Consider the following 15,279-nt stretch of genomic DNA (forward strand, 5'->3'; position numbering starts at 1 on the left):
TTAAAACCAGGTCCCACATGTAGAAGTGAATGAGTTCAAACCAGGTTTAAATGTGACAGAGGAACCAGTGAGTGAGTTCAAAGGGTCAGAAATATCTGAATGACTGCTTCAACATTACCCATTACATGTTATATTAATTTTTATTAATTACATAAAAAAGTGTTTTTTAACTGGATAATAAAGCTGAAAAGTCTTTAAACTTCCATTTATACAAACATTATTGATTTAATGCTTATTTTGTTTCATTTTATGTATTTATTTTATTATTTTATCTATTATATTGTTCATTTTCAGTTATTTTCAGTGGTTATCTATTATTTTCTTTAGTTTTGTTCATTATTTTACTCATGTTTATTTATTTCACCCATTAACCTGTTAATTGTGTTCATTTTGGTCTATTTTGTCCATTGTTCAGTTAAATTTTGTACATTTTTTTGCTAACATAGATAAATAATTCATGGAAAATCAGACTCAAACAGATCAGATCAGTTAAAAATGTCATAAGTATTATCTGAATGACTGCATCAACATTACCCATTACATGCTACATTTTTTTTTAATCAATTATATAAACTAATATTTGTAACTTGACAAGAAAAGCTGAAAAGTCTTAAAACCTCCATTTAAACAAACATTACTGATTTAATGCTTATTTTGTTTTGTTTTTTGTATTTTATTATTGTATCCATTATATTGTTCATTTTTAGTTATTTTCAGTGATTATCTATCATTTTCTTTTGTTTTGTTCATTATTTTACTCATGTTTATTTATTTCTTCCATTAACCTGGTAATTGTGTTCATTTTGGTTTATTTTGTCCAATGTTTTGTTAAATTTTGTACATTTTTTTGCAAACAGAGATAAATAACTCATGCAAAATCAGACCCAAACAGACCAGATCAGTTAAAATGTCATAAGTACAATCTGAATGACTGCATCAACATTAACTATTGCATATACATGTTTATCTGTCATGTGATTATATACTGATGAAAACATAGTTATGAGTATTATTTTCCATTTCTGCATCTAGATCCTAATCATTTTTATACACTGGACGTTAAATCTTGTATCCTGTTAATTTAACATTTTAATCCAGGGGTGTCAAACTCATTTTAGTTCAGGGGCCACATTCAGTCAGTTTGATCTCAAGTGGGCCAAAGCTGTAAAATAATAGCATAACAGCCTGTAAATAATGACAACTCTAAAATTTTCTGTATGTTTTAGTGCAAAAAAAAAAAAAACCCATTAAATTCTGAAAATATTTACATTCACAAACTTTGACAAAAAAGACGAGAATAATTTGAAAAAACAGAAATTTCTTAAGAAAAACAAGTGCAATTTTAACAATAGTATGTCTGCAAAAGGCACAAAATATTTAGTAACAGACAGAATATTGTTAAAATTGCACTTCATTTCTTTAACCCATAGAGACCCAAACAGCCACCAGTGACACAAACCATCTACAGATCTAAACTGTTTAATACCTGTTGATCCACTAATCCTAACAATCCATGTCAGTAATTGGTGTAAAATACAGTTCTTCATCTTTTCATGGTCATCAGATATGACCACATTTGGATGTTCAGAGGCTCCGTAGTTACCATGGAAACACCGTCATCTTCTACAACACTGATTCACCAGTAAAACCCATGGAGCTGGATCAGTGACAGTGGATGGACGCACTTGTTTTTACATTCCGTCAGCAAAATCTTTGCTGAAAAATGGACTTTTTTTCATTTTCTCTATTTTGATATAATTAACTTTGAATTTACTTAGAGTTTTTATGAACATCTACAGGATCTTTGAATTAAATATAGGAAAATACATGATTTACACCAAAAAAAAAAAGCAAAATACAGAGGGTTATATTATAAAATAAATCAGATAAGAAAGGTTGAAATACAGGACAAATTCATTTTGGAACTGCCACAAAAGTAGCACTGGGTCTTTATGGGTTAAACATTTCAGGTTGTTCATATTTGTTCAGGTTTTTCACATTTTATTATTAAAGGATAGTTTATTAATTTAAATATTTTCATAACTTAATGGAGTTTTTTTGCACTAAAACAAATAATAAATTGTCATTATTTGGAGGAATAATGTTGTTTTTTTTCACATTAAACTAAGAAGGATATTTGGGTTATGATGCTATTTTTTTACTTGAGATACTTGAGATCCTGTTGGTCTGTATGTGTAAATGAGTTTGACATCCTTGACTGTTACTATCTACAGTGTCACTTTTGCACTTTTTAAATTCATCCCGTGGGCCGGATTGGAGCCTTTGGTGGGCTGGTTTTGGCCCCCGGGCCGCATGTTTGACACCTGTGTTTTAATTTGTCAAAAAATACCAAATAATTGTGAAAAAGACAACTACAATTGGACAAAGCCACTTTTTTTGACCAGAAATTTATAATAAATAAATAAATTAGACTAGCTGCAATGTGCAACAGCTTGGCATTAAAGCTGAAATGTATTAACGCTCCAGTGCCTTCAGCACCTGTGCAAACAGGTTCATATTCAGTCTAATCTCATAAATGTTCATAAACGTCCTCACATCAGGGTTACATTGGAGGTCTGCTGCTGATAAGACTAATATTTACTTTAATCACACAGGAACATCTAGGCTTTATCTGAACATGTATTTGGATTTCAGCTGTTTTTAAATTACATTTTACTGGAAGCGTTTTTATCTGAATTTATAATTTATAGCACAAACGTAGAGCGATGCCAAGTTTTCAGGCAAAAACAGCAGTAAGCGTTCTCTGATATTTGACTTTATGTATGATATACTGTCCTGCTGCATGCACTAACAGCGTCACATAACAGATGAGATGCAAGTATTTTCCATTTTCTCCCCTATTTCTCTTAATACTTCATCCTCATCTGACAGTTTCAGTTTCTTCTTTGGTTTTTTTTCTCCAAATGTTCAGGTTGGACTGTTTTTAACCCATAAAGACCCAAACATCCACTGATCTGAACTGTTTAATACCTGTTGATCCACTAATCCTATTAATACATGTCAATAATTGGTAGAAAATGCAGTTTTACCTCAATTATTAATAGGATAAAATGAACAAAAACTTGTAAAATGAGAATAAATGAGCAAAATACTTGAAGAATAAGGAGAAAAATGAACCAAAAAAACTTTGAAATATGCATAAAAGTGAACAAATCCTCCTAAAGTGAGGAAGAATTAGCAAAATACTTGAAAAATTTGGAAAGTTCATAGTTTAAAATATCCAGAACCCTGGTATTTATTCTGTTAACGCTCAAAAAACCAAAACCATCTACTGATCTAAACTGTTTAATACCTGTTGATCCACTTATTCTATCAATACATGTAAATAATTGTGTAAAATACAATTTTAGCTCAAAATTCATTGGATAAAATGTACAAAAACTTGGTAAAATGAGAATAAAATTAGCAAATACTTGAAGAATAAGGAAAAAATAACCAAAAAAACTTGAAATATGGCATAAAAGTGAACAAATCCTCCTAAAGTGAGGAAAAATTAGCAAACTACTTGAAAATGAGCAGAGTTTATAGTTTCATACCATTCAGAAACCCTGTATTATTGTGTTAACCGTCAAAAAAAACAAAACCATCTACTGATCTAAACTGGTTAATACCTGTTGATCCACTAATTCTATCATACATGTCAATAATTGGTGTAAAATACAGTTCTTCATCTTTCATGGTCATCAGATATGACCCAACTGGACGTTCAGAGGCTCTGTGGTTACCATGGAAACACAGTCATCTTCTACAACATTGGTTCAGCGGTAAAACCCATGGAGTTGGATCAGTGACAGTGGATGGACACAACTGGGTTATGATAAATAATGAGGAAAATGAATAAAGTATTTACAAAATAATAAATAACATGGAAAAAATCTGCAAAAAACTGACTAAAATGGAGTAAAAAAGAATAAAATAATCAAGAAAATGAACAAAAACACCCAAACTGGACCATAAAATGAACACAAATGAATAATAAATCAACAAAATACTAAGGGACATGAACAAAATAAACCACAAACTGAACAAAAGTGAAGAAAAAATACGAAAGGCAATAAATATGGAAAAATAAATAAAATAAGTGACAAACTGAACAAAAACAAATTGAATACCAAGTAAAATTGATAAAAAATGAACAAAATAAATGAAAATTAACAAAATAAGGTTGTACGAGTTAGGTCAATGACAGTAGATGGAGACACGTGTTTAAGTACGTATATTATATAATATGAATAAAATAAACAAAAAATGTATTTTTAAAAAAACCTACAAAATAATAGTGGAAAAAATAAACAAAACATGTACTAAAATAAAGTAAAAACAATCAAATAAGCCTGCAAATGAACAAAAACAGCCGAAGTCATGAATAAAATGAACAAAATATTAATAATAAATCAATACAATAGTAAGTAAAATGAACTAATAAAGCACAAGCTGAACAAATTGAAGAAAACTGACAAATGAAGGAAAATGAACAAAATAAGGTTGTAAATGACAGTGAATGGAGACACTGGTCTTTATGTTCAGTTAATGATCTTTTTGGCTGATAAAGTCATTTTTCTTCAGTTTTCTGTTTTGATATTAGAACTACAGAAGTGTATTGCATTCACACAAAAAAATAAATTTGCAAAAACAGAGCTGAATTTATTTTTTTGTGTGTGAATGCAATATGCTTCTGTACAGAACCTCTGAATTTACTCTGAGCTTTTATGAACATCTATATAATCAGTGAATTACATAAAGGAGAATACTGTATTTTGACTGAAATTTGTAAAATAAATAAATAAACAAATAAACAAACAAACAAACAAATAAATAAATAAATAAAAGAAAAAAATAAAAATCTGGTTAAATATAGAGGAAAATTTCACTAAAATAGTTCTAGGTCTTAAGTCTTGAATGACTGGGTATTTGCATTAAACATATTTGCAAAAACAGAAGATAATATTATAATAAATGGTGATAAAAAGTAAATGTAGAAAAAATGTATCTGACCGTTGCCATAGAAACAGTTCTACGTCTCTAAGGGTTCAGACTCTTTGTTGTTCTAAATAAACTCTAAGGTGGACGTTGAAACTTTGCATGAATCTACAGTAAACATGTGACCTCCAGACACAGTATGGACCCACCAGACCCCCCCAGGACCCCCCAGACCCCCCAGACCCCCCCAGACCCCCAGCTCATCTGGATCTGGTCTGATGACCGTTCCAGAGGTCAGAACCAGACACAGAGAAGCTGAAACAGTTTATTTCAGTCCAGGTTCCAGACCCACCTGTTCTGCATTTGAACAGTTTAGATTCAGAGGGCAGGTCTGGAACGGTTACATTAAGGGTCCAGTTTGGATCGGTTTTTATCGGTTTTATCAGTTTATCAGTTTATTGGTTTATGGTTTTATCAGTTTTTAATCAGTTTTATCGGTTTAATCAGGTTTTACAGTTTATCAGTTTGATCAGGTTTATCGGTTTTATCGGTTTAATCAGTTTTATCAGTTTTATCGGTTTTATCAGTTTTATCAGTTTGATCAGTTTGATCAGTTTTATCGGTTTAATCAGTTTAATCAGTTTTATCGGTTTTATCAGTTTTATCAGTTTTATCAGTTTTATCGGTTTTATCAGTTTTATCAGTTTTATCAGTTTTATCGGTTTTATCAGTTTATCAGTTTATTGGTTTTATTGGTTTAATCGGTTTTATCAGTTTTATTGGTTTAATCAGTTTTATTGCTTTAATCGGTTTTATCAGTTTAATCAGTTTTATCTGTTTTATCAGTTTTATCGGTTTAATCAGTTTTATCTGTTTATCTGTTTTATCAGTTTTTTATCGGTTTTATCATTTTTATCGGTTTAATCAGTTTTATCAGTTTTATCAGTTTATTGCTTAATCGGTTTTTTACAGTTTTTCATCGTTTTATCAGTTTAATCAGTTTATCTGTTTATCGTTTTATCAGTTTTATCGGTTTTATCAGTTTTATCGGTTTAATCAGTTTTATCAGTTTTATCAGTTTTATTGCTTTAATCGGTTTTATCAGTTTTATCAGTTTTATCAGTTTAATCAGTTTTATCTGTTTATCTGTTTTATCAGTTTTATCGGTTTTATCAGTTTTATCGGTTTAATCAGTTTTATCAGTTTTATCAGTTTTATTGCTTTAATCGGTTTTATCAGTTTTAATCAGTTTTATCAGTTTAATCAGTTTTATTCAGTTTATCTATTTTTTTTTTTTTTTTTAATGCCTGTACTTTTTATTCTTCCCTGCTGTAATGTTTTTATAGGTTATGTACAAGAACTTGAATTGTCTCGTACATGAAATGTGTTTTATATACATAAACCTGCCTCACCTTACAGAACAAATGTTTATAGAAGCCTGAAGTTGGATCGACCTCCACCCTGAACTTAAACACTCAGAAAATATTTATGAGTGACATGATCGTCCTTTGACCCTGAGGCGGAACATTAGATCCACCAGGTGTTAGATTCTGTCAACCCATCAGAAATACAGCAAAGAAAACAGTAAAACGAACTCAAGTAAGTGGCTTAAAGGTAAACTATGTGGACAAAAGTATGTGGACACATTGAATTCAGGTGTTTCTTTTCTAACAGGGGTCTGGGATACAACACAATAATGACTAATGTCAGAATATAGTTTTATATTATGGGATAAATATCATTGCATTGGTTAGTTTGGGTTAAATTATTATCTTTGTTCCCCTAATGCATCAGAGATGGTTTTGACTTAATTTCTCTCAACATTGAATTTGTTTTTTGTTTTGTTTTGTTTTGTTTTTTATCCATGACTCTTATTTTAAATGTTCTTCCTCTACATTTGTAAAATATTGTCATGCTCTGACTGTAAATAATAATTTTCTACCACATCTAACCATCTACTTTGAGGAAGAAAAATCTCCCATTAAACTTTAAGGAAATATTGATGTTTATAAACTATATGGACATAAATACTGGGACACAATATTGGTTATTCATCACTTTGTTCATTTTTGTTTGTTACATTTTTTTTTTTTTTTTTTATTATTGTGGTTACTTTAATGAGCATTGATGATATGATTATGGACATTTGTTCACTTTGTTCATTCATTTGTGTGTTATTTTACTATATTTTGTTGACTGGTTTTGCTTATTGTTCAATTATAATATTTGAGTTATTTTGATGATTATTATTTACATTTATACATGTACATTTATGCATTTGGCAGATGCTTTTTTTTCCAAAGCGACTTACAGGGGAAAACCAAAATGAAAAAAAAATAAATGATAAAAAAAACTAAATAAATAAATACAAGTATAGAAAGACATAAAGCAACTATACATTTAAAAACAGTGTCGTACAGAAGATTAAAAAAGCAAAATGATACACTAAAATACAAGAATAGATTAAGAAGACATAAAAACAGCTGTATAATTAAAACAGTGAAATAAAAATACCAAGTAAAACAGCAGAATAAACATAATAATACATTTCAAATGGAATGTTTGAAAGTGATATTTATTTATGACATTAAAACGCTCCAAACAGGATGAAAACCTGGACCAGTTCTATCTCCAGGCTTCGTTTGATGTTTATCCTGTGGTCTGAGTTAATCTGGACTGATGTGGGTTTGGTTCAGTTTATGGGTCTGGTTCTGAGTTAATCTGAACTGATGTGGGTTTGGACATAAATATTGAGACACATCATGTCTACAGATGTAAGATTTTATTTTTTCTATTATTATTTCATCTAAAAATATTTTATAAATGTAGACATAGAGCATTTAAAATCATAGTCATGGATTAAAACAAAAAACAAAAAAAAATCATTGTTGATATAATTCAATCCAAACCATCTCTGAGTCATTTTAGAAACAAAGATAATAATTTAACCCAAACTAACCAATGCACTGATATTTATCCCATAATATAAAACTATATTGTGACATCAGTCCTTATTGTTTTGTATCTCAGACCCTGTTGAATCCAACGTGTCCACATACTTTTGTCCATATCTTGTACCCAGTGACCGAAAGTGGATCCAGACGCCGTCCAACCGGCTGACGTAATGCCAGCTCTGACCTTCTCAGTGGAACTATTTTTATCTTTGACATAGATACTCAGGTCTATGGCCAAAGCAGAAAACAGCAGATGCTCCGTCCACGGGGGGTCAATACAGGGATTTGTCGAATGGATGCTCCTTCTGTTGCTGTTCTGCTCTGGTCTGATGGCTGAAGGCCCACTCAGCGGCACCGGGCCAGGCCTCCGCAGCCTGAAGACGGTGCGAAGGCAGCACATATCTGCACCAGGACGCAGCCGTGGAGGCTTTATGTTCTGCAGCTGGTCATCCAAAACACACACACAAGGGGGTCAAACATACGACCTGTGGGCCAAAAGCCGGCCCCCCAGAGGGTCCGGTCCGGCCCACGGAATCTGTGGGATGATGAAATTACACTGAAGATATAACAACTAGAAAAACATTCGGAGAGCTCAGACCTCCACCAAGGCAGATAGCGCCCCCCCCCCCCCCCCCCCCCCCCATCACCACCAAAATTTAATCATTTGTTCCTTGTGCCAGTATCAACATTTCCTGAAAATTTCATGAAAATCCGTCGGTAAACTTTTTGAGTTATCTTGCTAACAGACAAACAAACAAACAAACCCCAATGAAAACATAACCTCCACGTTCCTTGGCGGAGGTAATCATTAATGTTACAGTCATTTTTGATCAGGTTTCTTATTCTGACCAGTATGATCCAACATGGATCACACCAGCAGAACAGTCACATAATATAGTACTTTTCAAAGTAAGGATGAGTAGTTTGCAGTCTGAGAGTTGAGGGTCAACAACAGTGACTTAGTTTGACTAGTGTTACAGGTCCTGTACAGATAACTGGTTTAAAGTGGACTGCAGTGACACCTTCGTCCAGAGTCCGGTGGTGTTTTTAAGGGACAAAGACTCCACTTCCCATGAGCACTAGCACCTACTGTCATAAGGGCATAACTCTGGACAAGGCGTGTGTTTGAAGCTAATGAATGAGGAGTGGATCCTCTTTCCAACTCTTCATTTCTTTTTTCCACACAGTAACTTTCAGGTGCAAAGTGACGTTTGAAACGAGACGACAAACAAACTTCCTAAAGTCCGTTTGTGTCGTAGTTTAGTAACTGGAGTGAAAAGCGAAGGTAAACCAAACTGGTTAGTGTGACTCCTGCTTCCATGTGTGTTTTCTCTGGAGCTCCTCAGTGTTCCTCACACACCGCTGGTTCACACCTGTCCCCAGTAATATTATCCATCTGCTGGAGCTTTAACCCACAGTATTCAGTCCTTTTCCTAAATGCCTTCAGTCCTTCTTCATCTTCCTTTTGTGCATTAGTTCAGTTCAGCTCTCGCTGCTTCAGCCTTCTGCATTCACAGGATTACACCAGTAGAATACTCTGGTTCCTGAAGGACACTTTAGTATCCAGGCCCCGGCATCAACATTCAACTCCATCCAGAACCCTTTCAGTGGGACCTTCCAAAGCCCTTAGTTTGGACTGAACCAGTGCTCCAAATCCAACAAGATTAGCCCCCGTCCGTCACAGAGCTAACCCTGTGGCTAACACACCAGTGTTTACCAAGTGTTGGACTGAGCTACCAACAGACGCCTATAGACCAATCCAATGTTCTGCAGCTGTGTGTAAAGAACAGAAGAATTCTACACCTGTGGAGAAGGCAGAGGGCAACGGCAGCTGTTTTCATCCTTTAACTCTATCCTTGTTCTATCCATGGGTTCATGCACAGGTTTACAGCTGTCTAGTCTGGGCTCACTTCACTCTACCCTTCAGTTTCTTTCTTCTTTCTTTTCTTTCTTTCTTCTTTCTTTCTTTCTTTCTTTCTTTCTTTCTTTCTTTCAGTCCAGTTCCAAGTGTCCTCACCATCACAACAAAATAAATCATTAAATCCCTTTCTTCAGGAAAAGACAAGATCTTACTCCTCACTCGTTCATTTACGTCTCATACTTAACTCTGCCGGTCAGTGCGCTGTTTGTCATAGTGACATGAGTCTGCCGTAAGCAGTCCAGTCTTGTCCGACCTAACAGGGACGCTGGAAATAGCATTTGGAAAATAACCTATTTTGGTGCTGATGATCTCATTTTAAATTGCAGAGTACGATCAGGCATATATATAAAAATGAGACTTTTTCAAGATCACGCAGAAAAGTCTGTTCAGCACCTTTAAGTTTAGATTAGCAACTCCTGAACATCAAATAAACAACTAGAAAAGCACTCGGAGAGTGTCGACCAGAGGCCTTTCCAGTGACACTACAGACTGTCATTAATGAGGAGGGAGGAAGAACTGGACCATTTAGAAAAGGAATTAACTATTTGTTTGACATGTTTTGTTATATTATGTTTTGTTTGTTCAAAAATAATATTTGAGCATTGAGACTCAATGGATCAAATATGATACAAAATTGAAAGTCATACATGGAAATTGATATTTGAATTTTTTTTTTTTTTTTTTTTTTTTTTTTTTGGTTGTTCAGAAGGACCAATAAGGCTCCAGTTTCAAAGATCTGGAATTTTCTGTCACTGATTTAATGGTTCAGGCTTTACAGGGTTAATTATGTTATTATTCTGCTGGTCCAGTCAGTTCATATTGAGCTGATGTGGAAACTGAATTAAAATGAGTCTGACAGTCCTGAACTAACTGAAGGGTCTAGTGTGTTCAGATCAGAGCCGTGCACCACTACACTCCTCCTCACATCTTCATAGAGGAAATCTGGCTTTTATTAAGACGTTTCACCAAAGATAGCAGCAAGCAAGACTTCACACAGAAACCAGAAGGATAAGAGTAAACGTGTGAAGTCCACATGCTGCAAACAGGCCTCAGAATAATAGAGCACCAGACGAAAAAAAAAGATGGAACTAGTTGTAAAGCAGTGGAGAAAACAGAACAAGACAAAGAGAGGAACTGAGAGTTTGACAGGTTATTGTAACTCTCTGTCTAGTTGTTCTGCTGTTTTTCTTTCTTTCTCTTTCTTTCTCTCTCTATTCACTTCTCAGCCCACACCTCCTCATCATTGAACACCCTCACCTGTGAGCACAGCTGGGCTCATCAGGTAGAGGGGATATGTTCACTCCTCTCTCCTCTGTTCTCTGCCAGATTGTATCTGCCCTCTGTGTTTACGCTCCAGCGTTTTCTTCTGCCTGCTCTCCTGATCCTGATCCTGTTTTGTTCCTGACCTGCTCGGCCCGTCTGGAGATTCACCTGCCTGCCTGTCCGACCACATCTCTCCGCCTGATCCCCGATGACCGACCCGCCCCTCTGCCCCCGACCTCGCTCCTGTCTGCTCCCCTTTGGCTTCGTCTGGCTCTGTTGGTTACCGACCCCTCGCCTGTCCCGACTTCACCTTCTGCCTGCTCCTCATCTGCTGCTTGTCTGCTTGTATAATAAAGACTGTGCTCATTGAGCACCTTAAACTGCACTGGTTTGGGATAAATAGGCACTAGAATGTTCGACAGTAAGAGATTTAGGATGTGGAACACAAGGAGTTGAATTTAGGCTCAGTAGTTTATGTTTATGTTTTTTTTTTCTAAATCAAAATAAAATAAGCAACAAAATGAGCAAAAGCAGACAAATGGTTCAATGAAATGAACAAAAATGAATAATAAAGCAACAAATTAATAAGTAACATGAACAAAATAAGCCACAAACTTAACAAAATTGAAGAAAAAATATAAAAAAAAACAAAATGTAGGAAAATAAGCAGATAAGCAACTAAATGAACAAAAATGAGTAAATATTAACAAAATAATAACATTAAAAAATATTTTAAAAACAAAAAAAATGGACTGAAAAAACAAAAAAAACAAAAAAAAAAACAATTGCATAAACACTATCCAACAAGGGACTAAAATTAAATTAAAAAAAAAAAACAACAAAAAAAAAAACACAGGAATAAAATACGCAACAAGTATTTGAATTTGGGCCCAGTGGTTTATGTTCTGGGCTTTTTTCTTCTAAATCAGTTCAGCTGCTTTTTCACACCTGGTTGACCTAGAAAAAGTAGTTCCAGGGTAAAAAAAAAAAAAAAAAAACTAACTAAAATAAGCAACAAAATGAACAAAAACAGCCAAATGAATCAATGGAAATGAACAAAATGAAGAATAAAGTAACAAATTGAGTAACATGAACAAAATAAGCCACAAACAGAACAAAATTGAAGAAAAAATAAAAAACAAAATGTAGGAAAATAAGCAAAATAAGGCAACTAAATGAACAAAATGAGTAAATATTAACAAAACAATAGCATAAAATGTTCCAAAAAGGACTAAATGAAATTAAAAAAAAAAAAAAAAAAAAAAAAAAAAACAGAAAAAATAAGCAACAAGTATTTGAATTTGGTCCCAGTAGTTTAATGATTTGGGCTCTTTTTTTCTAAATCAGTCCAGCTGCTTTTGACACCTGTATACCTCCCATAAAGCAGTTACACGTTCAAAAAAAAACAAACAATAAAATAAGTAACAAAATTAACAAAAATAGCCAGAGTAATCAATAAAATGAACAAAAAGTGAAGAATACACCAACAAAAATAATAAGTAACATGGACAAATATACCATAAACTGAACAAAAATTGAAGTAGAAATAATAAAATTTTAAAAAATGTAGAAAAATTAACAAAATAAGCAACTAAATGACAAAAATGAATAAATATTTACGAAATAAAAAATAACATGAAAAAATAAGTAAAGAATGAACTAAAATGAAGTCAAATAAATAAGTTACAAGGATTTGAATTTGGTCCCATTTATGTTTTGGGCTCTTTTGTCTAAATCAGTCCAGCTGCTCTTTGACACCTGTTGATCTCCATAAAAGCAGTTCCACAAACAAAACTCAGTAAAAACACAGTAAAAAAAAAAAAAAAAAAATTCACCACAACACTGGAAACAAAAGGAAAAATAAAAACCCACAAGGAAAATGGAGGGAAAAAAAAAAAAAAAAAAAAAAGCCCAAACCGTCTATTTTTACAGTGAGTCGGTCTCACTCACTGCTCTGTGTTTTACCCCCTATTCCACAGGTGGACGGGGGTGAACTGAGCATGCTCAGATGTCTAAGGAAAGAACAAGGCATGTTTGGAAATTTTTCCTATTGAGCAAACGGTTAAATTTTTACGAATATTTAAAATAAATCATACATTTGAAGGCCCACCACAGACATGTCAGGGGTTAAAGGGTTAAAACTCCTTTTAAACCAGTATCTTCTGCAAAACATTAGAGACTTTCATGAAAAAAGACAGAAAAATGAAGGTCAGCATCATTGACTAAAATCACTGCAGACTCATCTGTTTGGACAAGATACTGTGTGGAAGTAAATCTGTCTCATCAGATTTTGAATTATAAAAGCCGCTGAATTTCTAGCACTGAATTTTTTTTTCACTGAAATTAAGTATCTGAATTTTTTCAGTGTCATATGACCAACTTAAGGTAACTTGATTGGCTGGCTGCCGGTTCGACTTGAGATAGAATTATTGCTTATCCTTGGTGTTCCGGATGTGTGATCTCAGTTTTTTTGCATCTGAATTTTTTGCTTCTAAATTTTTTGCATCTGAATTTTTTTATTCTCAGTTTGTGAACATAATAAAATTGAGAGACAAAAAATTCAGATACTTAATTCCAGTGCAAAAAAAATCAGATAGTTAATTTCAGTTGAAAAAAGCAAATTCAAATACTTAATTTCAGTGCAAAAAAATAAAAAATTCAGATAATTAATTTCAGTGCAAAAAAAAGTCAGTTCTAGAAATTCAACGGCTTTTATAATTCAAAATCTGATGTGACAGATTTACTTCCATAACAAGATGAATAAATGATGAATTTCAGGTCAGTGAATCGGTTATTTAGTTTCAGACCACAGTCTGAGATGGTATTGTTCGACACCAGTTCATTGTATCATCATGTTTGTATGTTTTTTTCCTTTCATTTGTCTCTGAGTGTACGTAACCCGTGCAGACTCCCGGACCCCCGTACTTCAGCTCGTGACTAACCTGCTGAAGGTTTGTCCGGAACTGGACGTCTGTCAGATTTCCCAGGGGGGACCATCTGGAGCGAACGGTCATTTCTATACATTCAGCAGGCTTTTCTCTCACAACATGTGGTAAACAGCAGGGACAAACCAACCCAGCTTATATCACATATACAGGAGGTGGACCGGCTTCAAAGTCTGGGAGAGATCTGAGGCTCCACTTCTATTTATCTGCTAATTTAAGGCCTCAACTTTAAATATTAAGGTGGACTTTGTAATTTAACCTCTATTGTTTAGTTTTCATTAGTGACAGCGATTCATGAACGAATCCTTCAAAACAATCGATTCATTTAAGTGGCTGAGTGAATCAATTCGCCAACGCAAATGAATTGATTCAGCAGCACTTTGCTAATATTTAGTTTTTATATATATATATATGTATATATATATATATATATACTATATATATATATATATATATATATATATATATATATTATATATTTATTTATTTATACCAGTGGCGGCTGCTAATCTTTCACAGAGGGGAAGCTCATTGTCGGCTTACATCAAAAAAATTGTCAAGTTATTAAAACATAAATTCGGCCCTCCGTTCCTTTTTAAGAAAAAGATCAGTGACCTTATCGTACCAAGTAGGCGTCTTCTCCAGGGACTTGACAGCTAGTTTACTCTGACCTAGCCAACAGTAGGACTGATTTAACTATCTACAAAACGATATTAAACTCGAACAAGAGATGATTAAATAATGTAACTGAAACAAGAAAGCATTGAAATTATGTTGAAATGAAACAAGGAAGTACAATGAGTGTGTTTTATTTACAGTGCAAGAAATGAACAAGGTCATTTCGTAGTGGTTCTCTCTGATTTCACAGCAGAATGTGTGACGGTATTAAACTGAACTGTGTCAGTGAAGGAGGAGATCTGAAAACAGCTGTCAATCAAATGGGATTCAGCCTTTCGACTGATCCTCCAATCAGCACGTGGAAGCCCGGCGTCCAGCCCAGCCGAGCTCCACCCACAGCTCCATTCACCCCCAGAGATGCTGGCATCCGGGGGCGGGGCAACATCGTAGCATTTATCCAATTACCGTCCAGTTTTGAGGCAATGAAAAAAACTGTTCCACTCAGTCCCACTGAAGTGCATGGACGCTGAGCGTCTACGGACAAATGCACTGAGCAGAGAATGCGTATTGAGAAAACAGCGCAACGGGAATGTATGAGAAGTGAACAACATCGAGTCTGATGATTTGTGATAAAAAT

The sequence above is a fragment of the Sphaeramia orbicularis genome, chromosome 22 (assembly GCF_902148855.1).
Source record: "Sphaeramia orbicularis chromosome 22, fSphaOr1.1, whole genome shotgun sequence".
NCBI lineage: Eukaryota > Metazoa > Chordata > Actinopteri > Kurtiformes > Apogonidae > Sphaeramia > Sphaeramia orbicularis.